The sequence below is a fragment of the Triticum urartu genome, unplaced genomic scaffold, assembly GCF_003073215.2.
Source record: "Triticum urartu cultivar G1812 unplaced genomic scaffold, Tu2.1 TuUngrouped_contig_7112, whole genome shotgun sequence".
In the NCBI taxonomy this organism is placed as follows: Eukaryota; Viridiplantae; Streptophyta; class Magnoliopsida; order Poales; family Poaceae; genus Triticum; species Triticum urartu.
In genome coordinates, this window is record NW_024117931.1 from 1 (window position 1) to 12855 (window position 12855).

General features: G+C 45.0%; 9 non-coding genes and 1 pseudogene across 9 annotated transcripts; all 10 read left to right on the forward strand.

Moving 5' to 3' along the window:
* The first annotated feature begins 528 nt into the window (after positions 1-528).
* Positions 529-623, forward strand: LOC125531445. Its single transcript, XR_007293232.1, has one exon. It is a non-coding gene; the product is annotated as a small nucleolar RNA Z157/R69/R10 (small nucleolar RNA).
* A 62-nt stretch (positions 624-685) lies between these two features.
* Positions 686-819, forward strand: LOC125531446. The gene has a single exon (XR_007293233.1). It is a non-coding gene; the product is annotated as a small nucleolar RNA snoR80 (small nucleolar RNA).
* A 111-nt stretch (positions 820-930) lies between these two features.
* On the forward strand, positions 931-1023 carry LOC125531443. The gene has a single exon (XR_007293230.1). It is a non-coding gene; the product is annotated as a small nucleolar RNA R38 (small nucleolar RNA).
* Positions 1024-1137: 114 nt separating this feature from the next.
* LOC125531451 lies at positions 1138-1219 on the forward strand. The gene has a single exon (XR_007293237.1). It is a non-coding gene; the product is annotated as a small nucleolar RNA R12 (small nucleolar RNA).
* A 77-nt stretch (positions 1220-1296) lies between these two features.
* Positions 1297-1382, forward strand: LOC125531448. Its single transcript, XR_007293235.1, has one exon. It is a non-coding gene; the product is annotated as a small nucleolar RNA SNORD24 (small nucleolar RNA).
* Positions 1383-2014: 632 nt separating this feature from the next.
* LOC125531442 lies at positions 2015-2107 on the forward strand. Its single transcript, XR_007293229.1, has one exon. It is a non-coding gene; the product is annotated as a small nucleolar RNA SNORD96 family (small nucleolar RNA).
* Positions 2108-2319: 212 nt separating this feature from the next.
* On the forward strand, positions 2320-2391 carry LOC125531450. Its single transcript, XR_007293236.1, has one exon. It is a non-coding gene; the product is annotated as a small nucleolar RNA R66 (small nucleolar RNA).
* Positions 2392-2846: 455 nt separating this feature from the next.
* Positions 2847-2940, forward strand: LOC125531449 (annotated as a pseudogene).
* Positions 2941-2993: 53 nt separating this feature from the next.
* On the forward strand, positions 2994-3127 carry LOC125531447. The gene has a single exon (XR_007293234.1). It is a non-coding gene; the product is annotated as a small nucleolar RNA snoR80 (small nucleolar RNA).
* An 81-nt stretch (positions 3128-3208) lies between these two features.
* Positions 3209-3301, forward strand: LOC125531444. Its single transcript, XR_007293231.1, has one exon. It is a non-coding gene; the product is annotated as a small nucleolar RNA R38 (small nucleolar RNA).
* Positions 3302-12855: the final 9554 nt, after the last annotated feature.

Here is a 12855-nt window from a genome sequence, read left to right on the forward strand (position 1 = left end):
CCCTAACGTCGCGTCCCTCAGACCCCCACCAAGGCCGGGCGGCAGCACCCGGCTGCCCCTGAATCAGCCCGAGTGGGGAAGACCCGACGAATGGCGACGAGGGAAGGAGTTTTTCTCAACGTCGCCAGAGGCGGCGAGAGGAACAGGAAACCCTAGCGAGAGGGAAAACTTCGTGGCTAGCCCGAGTGGGGAAGACCCGATTGGACAGCTGTTGCTGCCGCCCTTAAGAAGTTGGCTTGAGCAGAGGGAGAGAAACGGGTCTACCGTTCGGCCGGCCCACCAAAACCCGCGTTAGCCCTTTGTGCGGCAGCCCAGCAGGCCAATGCGTCGGCCCGCCTCATTTGCAGCCGAACCCTAGACACCATAGCCCAGACCTCAATATAAATCCCCACCAACGCCGCATCCAGACTGCAGACCCCGATAGCTCCCTCCTCCCCTCGCGGCTCCGCCCTCCTCCCCTGCGCATCGCTCTGGTTTTCGATTCGGTTTCGTTTCATGTTCTTCTTTTCGATGGTTGGTCGATGAGAGGTCGTAGCGGTGATGACAAATTTGTGGACTAGAGTTTCTGATGCCGCCTCTTCAGCGGCATCTGCAGACAACCCCTTGGCTGTCTGAGCTCCCAGATCTCATCCCATTGAATCCATCTGTTTTTCTAGTTCTTTGTTTTGATTGATGCGCGTTCATTACCAATTCCTGAGGATTATTTGTGTTCCTCATGGCGATTAGTCTCGGACGCTACATGCGATTCTCTGATGTGTGGTATATCCTGATTGGTGGCGTCCTCTGTGCCAGCTTATCCTGGAAACGCCACATACATTCACATGCCGTGCCCTTTTTTCTTTTTTTCTTTGTCTTTCTGGGTCTAAATGTGCCGACCCTGAAGATTGTTTGAGCACTTGATTATTATTGTTTTTTCGAACTGGTTAATATCGATGTGGATGATGAGATCACAAGTAAAAATACAGTTATCCCTGTCTTACTTCCTCGGAAGGGTGCTGAGAATACTTTCAATCTGACACAGTTACTTCCACCATCTTGTGTCGTATGATAGTTTATAAAACTGTAATTTGTATTCATTGTGAGATTCTGTTTGTTTTGATGTTTGAAAACTGTCTTTTTTTTTATTTGGCTTGGATGGTGAGGATGAAGAGGAAAATCATTCGGATTCCCATTGATTTGTAATAAACATGAGATCTTTAACCAGCTACTTCTGACTCGTCTTACAATCTGCCTTTAGGTGGCTTCAGTCGTTTATTTCTTATTTGTTTTAGCTATGTTTGTTCGCGTTCTCCTTGGAGCCAGTGATGTTTTCAAAATATTTGCTACTCTTGATGGGGCAACGACCTCATTTGACGATCACAACCACCAAGATCTCTGAGGCCCTGGAAATCATTTCTTATTTTTTTTGATGGTTCTCTGTACAGTTCCCACATGTAAAGTCTTCAGTTGCTGTGTGCTGCCCTGCCGCTAAACGATGCCATCTCAGTTGTCCTGTGCTGGCTCACTCAACGGTTGGAAAATATGTTACTGTTTCTGCTTCAGATGCAGTTTGAAGAAATACGAGAATGCTGCTGTCTTTTTACAGCTTTGCTTTGACAGCAAAACAACATGGTGTGTGGAGAAAATAAAAAGGCAAAGAAAAGCTTAATCTGAAAGCAGCACAGATAGTATCGGTTTCAATCCCAAGATAAGATGCCTGGAGTTTAGTTGAAGGTTAAAAGCTTATTCATTTTATCTTGGATAGGACCTAAATGCATCAAATGTCAGATTTTGACAGCATGGTTGATTTGTCATGCCTAAAAGAATCTGATGTCAGATTTTTAGCATTTTTGTTTATGAATATAAATGCAGCTTGCCACATCAACATTTCCGTCATTATTATTATTGAGTCTGATTGGTGCGCTCTTGTGCTATGTTGTCTTTTGTTTCATGTTTTCAAACATGCAGTTCTGACGTCCAACCCTAAAATAATGTAGGTTCGACCTATGTGGACCTTGTTTTGTGTGTTTATGGTTGTCCGGTGATGAAAAACCTGTTAAATCATACCATCTTTCGGGACTGATTGGTTGCTAGGCGGCCGTGCTGTCATTCTGCAATTCTGAGGACACATTATGTTGAAGTGCCCTTTGACTAGTTGATCCTTCTGTTTTATATATCTATGGGTCTTGATTTTTCCCAGGGCCGACTTTATTGGGATCTTGAGTCGCTTCCCCTATTTATAATTGTGAGGTGCAGCGAATAACATTCTCCAGAATTGCTCCTGCTTATCATTGTATGTTTTATGATTTTTAGTTTGCCCTTTTCAGTTAAGGTCTTGAGTCCAGTGATGGCACATCTTTGAGACCTGAGTTTTCTTCCTTGATGAAAATCATAAGCATAATCCCTGAGGGCTACTGATTCGACCTTCTGTTATTCCCTGATCCTCTTTTTTCACTCTCGATTGATTATTTTTTTGCTTGATGGAGGTGCATTTGCTTCTCACAGTTTAACAATCAATCAGGTACTTAACTACTGCAAATCTCGAGTATATAAGAGCTGAGGATACCGCAGTTTAATTTTTCTTTCGTAGTCTGTTTGTTCATTGCAGATTGTTGGTTCATGCATCCTTGTGATCACCTTTGTTGGTTCATGTGTTGATGAGATATATATTATCACCTAGATGGATCAGAAGCAACGATGTAGCTGATATTGTTCGTTTGTGTTTATTTTTGGTTATTTTGTCCTTGTTTTGTGCTCCTGATGACTGTACATGCTGTCGAAGCTGATCAAACTAAATACTTTTGTTCTTGTTCCTGCACTGAAACAATTGGTTTTGTTGTTTATCTCATGTTTTTTGATGTTGAAAACTGTCCGATGATTTATTCTAAATACTTTCATTCTTCTGATGCGCTAGTTTGTGTTGCGGTGCGGAATCAATTTGGAGACCTGAACTGAGGAAATACTCATTATATCTTCTTCCCTCCCAAAACAACCTTTTTTGGTGCGCGTTCATTACCAATTCCTGAGGATGATTTGTGTTCCTCATGGTGATTAGTCTCGGACGCTACACATGATTCTCTGATGTGTGGTATATCCTGATTGGTGGCATCCTCTGTGCCAGCTTATCCTGGAAACGCCACATAAATTCACATGTCGTCCTCTAAATTAGCTGGCCATGATAGAATGTATGAGCATTTGATTTTTATTGTTTTTTCGAACTGATTAATATGGATGTGGATGATGAGATTACAAGTAAAAATACAGTTATCCCTGTCTTACTTCTCGGGAAGGGTGCTGAAAATACTTTCAGTCTGACAGGATTACTCCAGCATTGTGTGCCTTATGATTGGTTATAGAAACTGTATTCTGTATACATTGTGAGATTCTGTTTCTTCTGACTTGTCGTCCAATCTTTTCTTATTTGTTTTAGTTGTGTTTGTTTGTGTTCTACTGTTCTCCCTGGCTACTCTTGATGGGGCAACGACCCCATTTGATGATCACAACCACCAAGATCTCTGAGGCGCTTGAAATCATCTTTTGTACTTTTTTAATGATTAACTCCACTTGAGAAGTCTTCATATGTGCACCAAGTCTGAACAAGATTCAAGTGGTAGGCGTGCTGCCCCGAAACGATGCTAACTCGGTCACCTCTTGCCGCCCCATGCAATGGTTGGAGCTTGCCTTGGATTGACCTTCCCCATGTCAGACATGCTGTGGGACAATATCAGTATTTGTGCTTCAGATTCGGTTGAAGAAATACGAGAATGGTTTTGATAACATCACTGGCTCTAGGGAGAACAGTAGAACATAAATGAACTCACAAATTACAATTATTCTTGCATTAGTCGAGTTCTAAGGATCAGCTGGATGATCCCATGGGATTGGCTTCGTCGTGAACCACCCACTCATGAAAATTGTGAACACATGCATGAGGAGAATGATAGTGAAGTGGCTCCGCGAAGGAGTAAGAGACCAAGGATTGAAAAATCCTTTGGTGATGACTTCATTGTGTATCTTGTGGATGATGTCCTAAAGTCCATTTCAGAGGCATATGCATCTTCTGATGTAGAGTACTGGAAGGACGCAGTCCGTAGCGAGATAGATTCCATCATTGCAAATGGGACTTGGGAGATCACTGACCGTCCATTTGGTTGCAAACCAATTGGATGTAAATGGATCTTTAAGAAAAAGCCTAGGCCCGATGGTACTATTGAAAAGTACAAGGCAAGGCTTGTGGCAAAGGGGTATACTCAAAAAGAAGGCGAGGATTTCTTTGACACTTACTCACCCGTTGCGAGATTACTATTCGTGTGCTATTATCATTGGCTGCCTCATGGTTTCCACGTTCATCAAATGGACGTGAAGACGGCTTTCCTTAATGGCGAGCTAGATGAGGAGATCTATATGGAGCAGCCCGATGGTTTTGTTGTACCTGGACAAGAAGGCAAGGTGTGTAAGTTGATGAAATATTTGTATAGCCTCAAGCAAGCGCCAAAGCAATGGCACGAGAAGTTTGAAAAAACTTTGACGTCCGCAGGCTTTGTTGTGAATGAAGCCGATAAATGTGTTTACTACAGATTTGGTGGGGGTAATGGTGTGATTTTATGCTTGTATGTTGATGATATACTCATCTTTGGAACAAGCATTGCTGTTGTAAATAACTTGAAGTCATTTTTATCCCAGTGTTTTGACATGAAGGATTTAGGAGAGGCCGATGTAATTTAAATATTAAATTGATCAAGGGCGAGAATGGGATTGCTCTTATGCAGTCTCATTATGTGGAGAAAGTCCTAACCCGTTTTGGGTTTATGCAAAGATGCTCCCACATCTTATGACCCTAGTCTAAAGCTTAGAAAGCATGACAGACAAGGGAAGGATCAATTGAGATCTCTTATGTATCTGGCGAGTGCCACTAGACCCGACATCTCATATGCTGTTAGTAAATTAAGCTGGTTTACTTCTAATCCGGAAAATGATCATTGGACAGCACTTGAGCGTGTATTGAGATACTTGAAGGGAACCATGTCTTATGAAATTCACTATACTGGGTACCCAGCTGTACTTGAAGGGTATAGCGACTCTAACTGGATCTTTGACGCGGATGAGATCAAAGCCACAAGTGGATATTTATTCACTCTTGGCGGTGCTGCTGTCTCATGGAGATCCTGTAAACAAACTATTATAACAAGATCAACCATGGAGGCAGATTTAGTAGTACTTGACACGGCCACTGTTGAGGCGGAGTGGCTACGTGAGCTCCTAATGGATTTACCAGTAGGCGAGAAGCCTATTCCGGCTGTCCTCATGTACTGTGATACAAAGGTTAAAAGTACAAAGAACAATATGAAATACAGAAGGCATATAAAACGACGCTTGAAATCCGTCAGAAAATTAAGAAACACCGGAGTAATCGTTGTGGACTATGTCCACACCTCAACAAATCTGGCGGATCCCTTTACTAACGGTTTATCACGAAACGTGATTGAAAATGCATCAAGGGAAATGGGAGTGAGACCCATATGAGTTACACTGCAGCGGTAACTATGTGATCGGAGATCCCGTGAAGTAGGTAATGGGAAAAACAAGTTGTCGGTGTAATTGGAGAGTGCAATTCTAAAACCCATTCCCGTTGGAGATGCAGTACTCTCATACTGTATGATAGGATGACTTATGTCTTAATGTGCTTTGAGGTCCTTTACAAAGGCGAGGTACTGTCCTACAGGGTACACTCGAAAAGGCACACCTATATGAGCCCGACTATGAGCTCGTAGTCTATGAGACCTGGGAAAACTCTATAAAGCTCACGAATAGACACAGGAGCATGACCGTTAAAGCTCCAACCAGAGGCCTAGTTCTTGGCGGCCCAGTATTAGCAAAGTCTTGAAGGGAAACTTAGTCGTAGAAAGCTAGCAATTCAAGGTCTCGTCCATTGTCTAGCTGCGAGTGAGTGAAACTTCAAGTTCTAGACATTAGTTCAACCCGAAAAGGGACTATCGTCGAAAAGTTAATATATAAACAACACTGTGGTATGATCTCTATCTCTTCTAGCTCTGGCACCTGACATTGGAATTGGTGGGGACTGTTGGAAATAATGCACCGGTTCAGAGAATTCCAAGTCTGATGCTTTGGGCATATCCTGTCACGTAACAAACTGAAACTTTATGCACGCACGTTGCTGGCCGTTCGGCAAGCTGCAACTCCTTCCCGAGTCCTCTGCTAGGACGTGAGCATTATCCTGCTGTTCCTCCCGATTCTCCTGGTTCCAACGAGTGCACCGCGCTTTGCTCGGCAAGATGTTTCATTGAAACGTTGCTCGTTGGACTTCTTCCTTCACAATCTGTATAAAGGGCGGAGAGCATCGGGAGAAAAATACAATACATCTCCATCTTCTTCCTCACATACCACAAGTGCTGAGCCGCCGTCTGAACGAAGCCGGCCGTGCTGTCCGTCGTGCAACGGCAGCCCGGCGAGCGGTGTCTCCGTGACTCCGGCCGCATCCTTCGACCCTGCAAGGGGGCGGTCTAGAGTTTTCTGGGCAGCGTCCGCGCGACCGCTCCTTCGCCGTCCTCGACGACATCATCTCCGACGATGGCTGCTTTATCGACGTCCTCGACAACATCGTTTCTGGTGACCGCTGCTTCCTCAACGTCCTCGTCGACATCGTATCTGCGACCGCTGCTTCCTCTACGAGATCTTCTCTGACAAACTCCATCCATGAACACCAGTGCACCGACTTCTAGACTGTAAGTTGCATCTGCTCATTTCTAGTACATGATAAATCTGTCCATGCTCTAGCCATTGTCCATCAGGTTTATCTAGTGCTTTAGACTGTTTTCTGCTCCTGCTGCTAGTGGTTTCAGCCATGTCCTGTGTGTTCGATAGATTCGGTATCTCTGTTTTAATCTGCCTGTACTACTACTCGGCCGACACTAGTATGGTAGATAGTCCTAGCTCGTTACGTGATGTTTTCTTTTGCATGCTAATTATACATGGTTGGGTGCTATCAATCTGCTCATTTCTGAATCTATGATGCATGCTTCTGAAGAAAACCATTTGGCTGTTTAACCTGCTCTTGTACGTACTAGTTAAAGGAATTAAATTGATGACAAATTATGTATTGTTTCTAACAAGTAGTACCTTTTTGTAGTGTATAGAAGATCTTGGCCGGTGATGCAATGTATTGGTTTATAAACAAACACATTGATTGCTTGGACCTGGACTCTGTTGATATGTCACATTGAATGGTCATGAACAGTTTTGTGAGAAGAGACTAATGAGCAGCTTCAAACTAGTCTTTCAGATCAAACTAGGTGCCCTCCGTTCTCTAATGCCCCTTTGGTACTCCTAGCCCAGGTGAGGATTTCATCGTTCAGTGAAGAAAAGCTCAACTGGGTTCACAGGCACAGGCGCATACTCTGTTTTAGAGCAGATTAAATTCTCTAAAAAGGATGCCTTTTAAAACCGTTAGTGCGGCGGCTGTGGAAATACTCCCTCCGGTCATTTTTACTCTGCATATAAGGATTGTTGAAGTCAAACTTTGTAAAGTTTGATCATATTTATATGAAAAAATATTAACATCTACAATGCTAAATTTATACAATATGAAAGCTAAAGTCATGACACATCTAATGTTGTTGATTTCACATTTTAAATGTTGGTATTTTTTTTCTATAAATTTGGTCAAAATTGTGACGTTTGACTTCAGATAAATCTTATATGCGAAGGAGTAATAACCCTTATGGTTATTAGGGATAATCCCTGCTCGCATCTCTCCGTGCTGGCGGTTCCAAAGGGCCAACAACTGTCCATGACGGTTCCTGTGGAGACGCCTCTAGCGAACCATCGCGTCCATTGTGATTGTATATATATCATGGCAATTATCAATAAAGACCACTGATTCGACCATTTGTTCGATACTCTTGTTCCTTTACAATTGATTCTTCATATAGAGCATTTTTAGGAGAAGCTGTATAAAGCATTATTAAGTGTCATCTCTTATAGCAGCACATGCACATGGGGCTTAAATGGGCCATATTGCGTCCCATTTTCAATATGTTAGTATTTTACTTTTTTAGAATTTTATTAAAATATGTAAATTATAGTCATAGTAGCAAATAAAGATAGAATATTCATGTACATATATTTAGAAAGTGTTAAAAAATCGTGAAAAATTTCTAATAATTATATGAAAGTGTAAGAAATTTTTACTAGGCTCGTATTTATTTTTCCATACATCTTTATTTATTTAGTTTTGTTTTATAAGACATATAAATATTTTTTGCAAACACATACACTTTATTGAACCATGTTAACACTTTCTAAAACAAGATAAACATTTATTTTATACTACATGAATATTTCTCAAAAAGGTTAACACTTTTAAACTTTTATGAACATTTATTCCAATTTATATTTTTCTTAAAAGTACAGTAATATTTTTACTATTGATATGTTGACTTTTAAAACTATACAAACATTATTATAATTCATAAATATTTATTTTAATAAAAAAATATGGCGAGCCTGAATAATGATTTTTGGCGATCCAAAATATGGTGTTATCAGCTAGAATTGCTCTTAGGTCCTGGTCTTCAGCGTTTCTAGCCTTGCCACGTGTGATGACTAGCATTGGCGACGAAGGTGTGGGTCAGGGTGAAAACGTCATCGACAATGCCGTCCTCACAGTTCTTCGCAATCCGTTAATCACCATGGTGAATTCCTTGTCGGAGCAAGCCATTCTTTCCCGTCATCGGGGGTTCCGTCGACAGCAGCTAGCAATGGAGGCCGGCGTTCAGAAGATTCTGCTGGAGACTTCCCCTGCCAAGGAGTAGTGAAGGCGCTTTCAGACACCAATCTGGATTGATCATGCATGGGCCTGTCATTGAGGAGATCGAGACGCTCTTGGGAAAATTTTGATCAGTACCGAATCAAGTGGGCTAGGCGAACTGCCATCAAAGGCAGCTCACGATTTGGTAGGGATGGCTACTTATTATAAGGTTTATAAGAGCAGAAGCCGTTAAATCCACCCCAAACGTTTCGACTGGCTATCCGGATGTAAAATTGGCACCTAAACGGACCTGTTAAATTCGACCCAAAAGTCCGGATTGATCAGCACTTCTCATACCCGGTCCATATCTGAGGCAGATATGGGGATGCCCAGACGCTCTCGCTATGTAGGACTGACTGCAAGGGCAGCGGTCCGATGACTTTTTTGTTCATTGGTGAGGACGTATTCATGGTGCCGTGTGGCACCGCTTCGGCATATGCTGCCCGAGGAACCAAGTCTGACTATTTAACCTGGACGGCGACATCCCAACCCTAGCACGCGTCAATTTCTTCCCCCTCTCCCCTCCACCGGTGCCATATTTCAATGGCCAGTGATACGCGCCGGTGCGCCGGCCGAAAGTTCGGCCGGTCGCACCGCGTTCATATGATTCGTTTAAGTTACAGCCGCCGAATTTGCATGTAGCCTTTTCCTTCGCTAAAATTGTTTCGTTAGAGAGTTATAAAAAAAAACCCTACTTCGTTAGAGAAACAAAGGATAAGCCATGGCGCCCCATCGCGAGTCCTTAAGGCAACCAGCCTGCCGGACGCCCTTGCCGCTTGCCTAAACACCGGTCGTTGCCCCGTAGCACCCGTCCTTGCCGGTTCTGACAATATGTCGTCGCCCCTCATAGCAAAACCGTGCCGCCCAACATCTCTGTTGTTGCAGCACCTAGCCGCCGCCGCCGCCGCGGTCGCCGTAGCACGTCCATCGGAGCACCACCATACCGCCGGCCGCAGCTCTTAGCATCACCACTCGCACCTTGGTTTGAAGCTTTTTCTCACGCCCATTGAAGCTTTTATCCACCCCGCCATTGAAGCTTTTCCTCACACCGGTTGAAACTTTTATTCATGCACGCTTAACCTTTTTATTTTCCATCGACGCTCGTTGCACGGGGTAGCACGAATGACGACCACCAGTCAACGTCATGTAGCAAAAACCCTCGCTGGTCATAGCCAAAAACAACGACGGTTGCAGCAAAAATCGTTGCCACTGCCCCGGGTCGCATCTCTGCCATGAATGGATGTAGCAAATTTTCTCGTCGGTCGTAGCAAAACAGACGACGGTTGCAGCAAATCGTCGTCTCCACCGTCGCAGGTCGTAGCTCCGCCACGAGTGGATGTAGCAAAAAATTTCGCTGGTTCCAGCTCGCCACGGCGCTAGTTTGAGCACACAACCACTACGGTCATAGCATGCAGCACCCCACCGCCCCTGGAGCTCACAGTGCCATGACGGTGTGGTCATGGCCATGGTCACCACGGTCATAGCACCGCCGACAAACGGATGCAGCTTCGCCGAGCTGCGGTTGCAACTCCTTTTCCCATCCCATGTCGAAGTTCAGCGAGCAATTGTGAAGATGGAGGTTGAAGAAGACCTGGGGTGCGCTCCTCACACGAGGCACTAGAGAGGACGAGAAAAAAAGAAACAGTGATGGGTCAAGGGGACTTGGTGGGCCAAGAGAGAAAATCAACCAACGCAAAAAGTGGATCGGGAGACTTGTCTCGTTGGATTGCTAGCGAGCGGCGCGCGTGCGTCCGACCGAAGCTTCGAACGGTCCGCCGGCACACAATGTTTTCCTATTTTAATTCATCCGCCACTAGCCATGCCGAGGCGTTGGATCACTACTTATGCCATGCTCACTCCAGAGCGGAGGCTGTAGCTGCTGGAGGAGATTTGGGCCAGGCCTGAAGCTCGGATCACAGCTGGGCTTCCTGCAAATTCACCCCAGCCGGAGGAGCAGGGAGCGACCATGGAGGAGGAGGAGGAGGACGCAACCATGGAGAATAAGAAGCCGGAGGAGGAAGATCCGACTCCTACAGGCTTCGGCATGCCCAATGCGCTCTCAAAATTCGAGGTGGCCCAGGCGAAGGAGGCGACAAAGTAGCAGGCCATCCTCGATTCCATCCAGTCCGAGGCAGAGGTGGAGGCCAAACGCTACTTCCTGCGCCAGCAGAACACGGAGATCGACGAGACCTTCACCGAGATTGACTCCGAAGAGGAGTCGGAGGTGCACCCGACTGCAAATGACCAAGAGGCAGGCGGCTCCGGCACAAACTTTATCAAGATATCCGAGGAGGAGGATGAGTAGTCTAGTTGGTAGTTGGTAATACGTATATCTTGTTGTTGCATGATTTTATATGAAAATGTTAATTGAAAAATGGCAACTATGGTTGTTTGAAAAGAAATATGGAGTATGACTGGCAGACGTTGGGAGACTCATCAAAATTAGGTATTGGATGGTCGTAGATGCTCTAAGACTTGGATTAGTGTTCCGCCAGTTTGTAATTTAAACTGTTAAACTCGGGTTGTGGTGTAGTTGAAAAAATAAAGCAGCATTTTCCGTAAACACACACACAGACACGCACACACACACGCACACGCATAGGCACACGCACGCACACGCACACACACACGCACACGCGCGCGCGCGCACACACACACATAGAGAGTTGTGTCTGTGTCACCTCCAATCCCCCTTTCGTCATATGTCGGGTTTGACTCGGTCAGTCAAAAGCGGAGTCCACCTGCGCAGATAGTATCGAACGCTTTCTGAAATCCCGAAGCACAAAGGGGCAGCCGGATCCACCACGTCAACCAGACCCTCCTTTTGCCAAATATATATCGTCGACCTGCGCCGCACCCTTCCCACCGCCTAAACTCTGCCGCAACTTCTCGGTCTTCTTTGTTTCAACAAAAACATCTCCTCCTCTTGCGCCAAGCACAAGCAGAGCAATGGAGAAAAGGCGAACGAGCTGTCTCCCCCAAGCGGAGCAAAGGTGCCCCTCCCTCCCCTCCAAATCCCGATTCACCGATGCGAGATTTTCCACTTCTTTGTCTCGCTGTTGCACGCCTCTGTTTTGCTCGTCGTGATCATTGGTGGTGTTCCCCTCTTCGATTTGGTTGGTTGCTATTTTTTGTGAATCTCTTGGATTGTTGTCGGGCCAACCAGACCACAAGGAGGGCGCCAAGGATCCCGTCGAGGAGGTGAAGTCGACGGAGGGCATCTCGACCGTGATCGCCTTCTCCACCAACGGCTTGCTCCTGGCCGCTGGCTCGGTGCTCGGCACCATTAGGGACCCTTCGATACTGAAAGTGCTAGTGATCGACTAGAGGGGGAGGAGGGTGAATAGGCGATTTTTATGAAAGTCTTCAAAACATGAAAGTTTCGAAGACAAACGATAGAAATAAACCTATTACCATGCAGCGGAAGGTAGACTACACTAGGCAAACCATAGTCAAGTATTCAATGGAGTGAAAGCACAATGACTAATAGCAGCTAGGCAGTAAAGATCAGGTAGGAAGATATTGTGAAGCCAATCAAAACAAGCAGTCACTCAGTGAAGACAAAAGATAAAGCAATCATACAATGACTTCACAAGGACCAACAGTAAGTAAAGGGAAGGGAAGGATGAAACCAGTGACTCGTTGAAGACAATGATTTGTTGGACCAGTTCCAGTTGTTGTGACAACTGTACGTCTGGTTAGGGAGGCTGAGATTCAACTCAGAAGACCTCGTCTTCACCTTATTCCCCTTGAGCTAAGGACACCCAGTCCTCGCCCAATCACTCTAGTAAGTCTTCAAGGTAGACTTCCAAACCTTCACAGACTTCGTTCACCGGCGATCCACAATGACTCTTGTATGCTCAGAACGCGGCGCCTAACCGGCTGGAGGATTCACAGTCCTCAAGTGTAATAAGTCTTCAGATCACACAGACAAGAAGACTTAAGTGATGCCTAACACTCTTTGGCTCTGCGAGTTTAGGGCTTTATCCTCACAAGGAATTCTCTCTCAAAGGCTTCGAGGTGGGTTGCTCTCAAACGAAAAAAGCCGT